This window comes from Propithecus coquereli, unplaced genomic scaffold (genome assembly GCF_000956105.1).
Source record: "Propithecus coquereli isolate 6110/MARCELLA unplaced genomic scaffold, Pcoq_1.0 Scaffold474, whole genome shotgun sequence".
NCBI classification, from domain to species: domain Eukaryota; kingdom Metazoa; phylum Chordata; class Mammalia; order Primates; family Indriidae; genus Propithecus; species Propithecus coquereli.
The window spans coordinates 220,668-223,096 of record NW_012150552.1 but is presented as its reverse complement, the minus strand read 5'-3'; positions in this window follow the sequence as shown (position 1 = coordinate 223,096).

Genomic DNA, 2,429 nt, shown 5'->3' with positions numbered 1-2,429 from the left:
AAATGACAATCTTGAGCAAACATCTCACCAAAGAAGACATACAGATGGCAAATAAACATATGAAAAGATGCTCAACATCATTTGTCATTAAAGAATTGCAAATTAAATCATAATCTGATACTAGTTCACAACAATAAATGGCCAAAATTTTCAAAAAACAAACAACTGACAATAACAATTGCTGGATGAGATACAGAAAGATAGATAGGAAGTCTTTGATTTATTGCAAAATGTTACAGACACTTTGGGAAACAGTTGGCAGTTTCTTACAAAGCTAAGCACTGTCTTACCATACTATCTAACAGTCATGGTTATAAACATTTACCTAACTGATATGAAGACTTATGTTCACATCAATATTTGCAAATGTATGTTTATAGCAGCTTTATTCATAAGCACAAAAACTAAATACAAACAAGATGTCCTTCAATAATTGAATAAAGAAATGAGGATCCCTCTATACAATAAAATATTATTCAGTGGTAAAAAGAAATGAGCTATGAAGCCATAAAAAGATATGGATGAATTTTAAATGCCTATTGTTAAGTGAAAGAAATCAGTATAAAAAAGCTATATACATACCAAGTGACTCCAATTATATGACATTCTGAAAAAGACAAAACTATAGACATGATAAAGAGACCAGTGGATGCCAGTAGTTTGGATTAGAGGCCTGGAGGAGGTTTGAATAGCACGGTTGAATAGGTGAAGGACAGGGGATTTTTACCATGGTTAAACCATTCTGTATGATATTGTAATAGTGGCCACAACACATAAGCATTTATTGAAACTCATAAAATTTTACAGTACAGAAAGTAAATATTAATGTATGCAAATTTAAAAACACTTTTAGGAATTTGGATGACCCCAGGAGAGAATGGTAGAATGTGACAAAAGAATCTAAATATATTAAAAGTATGTGTAAGAACCTCACTGAATGGAGTGGGAGATTAAGGTACTAGCCTAAGTAATTTTGAAAATGCGTGGAGTACGTAGGACTAAAGGCAAAAAGAACTGAACATAAGCACTGTACTCTAAGTTAATAAAGTTGGCTTCCTATAGCAGTATGTGTTTATAATTCTGAAATTACTAAACATATACAGTGGAATTCAGTAAATGGATGATAGATGCTGGGAGCCAGGTTTCTCCTTGTGGAGTCCGAGGTTACCGAAGGGTAAGAGTAGGTGAGAGTGATCTGTATGGAAATGGATTAAGGCTGGTAACAACAGCAAGAACACATGTTTAGCATAAGATAGATACAGATGGTTAAATAGAGCAAAAATTTATCGATGTGTGTGTTACACCTTTTAGGTATTAGAAGCAATGACATGCCAGTAGCAATAGGCACACCTCACACACCAAAGTATCCAGACTTTGGTTTCTAAAACCATAGCCCAATAAAAGGAACCAGAGCTCCTTGGAGAAATGCAGGAAATATACACGAAGAACCTGCAGCACTTTGTAATGACAGAAAATAAAAATGTGCTTCAAAAACAAGCAAACCAACAAGAACAAGAATCATAATAAAAGTTAAAGTCAAAAAACAAACAAACAAAAAACCCAAAATGGATTTGTCAAAGAAACTTAGGAGCCAACCAAAAGTATTTCCAGAGGCCAACCTGGAACAATTTGAGCAAGAAAATAAAATAATATTGGATTGTAACCTAAATAATAAAATAAACAATCATGAATCCATGCTAACATAAATAAATAATTAAATGAATAAATGAGTAAAGGAGAATAGATAGACCTCCCTTGCAGAGAATCAAAAATAATTTATGTAGCTCTCTACCCTTATGGAGGTGGAGCATATCTCCCCACTTTTTAAGTGTGGGCTATGCACACACTTTATTGAGTAAAGGGTATTGTGTAGAAAGGAAAACAAAGGGTAAATTTACAGTGTTGAAGTCTAACACACACTACCTCAAGACAGATGATCAAGGTTAACATCAACAATATGTGATATTGATAGTATGTACCATTGATATGATAGGATGAGAATGGACTTTACCTGTGTGGTCTTCCTCCCCAAATCACATTGCTTTAGTCGAATCATGAATAAAACATCAAACAGACTCTGATTAAGGGACATTCTATGAATTACTTGACAAGTACTCAGGATTGTCATGGTCATCAAAAATAAGAAAGTTCTGAGAAATTGTTGCAACCAAGAAGAGCCAAAGGAGACATGACTATCAAATGTAATATGGTGTCCTGGCTGAGATACCCAGAGAGAGGACATTTAAAGAAAAACTGAGGAAATTGAATAAAGTATGGCCTATAGTTAATAATAATGTAACAACATTGGTTATTGAATTGTGACAAATGTATCATACTAAGACAAGATGTTACTAACGGAGGACACAGTGTGTAGTACACAGGAACTCACTGTACTATTTTTTCACATTCTTGTAAATCTAAAATTTTAT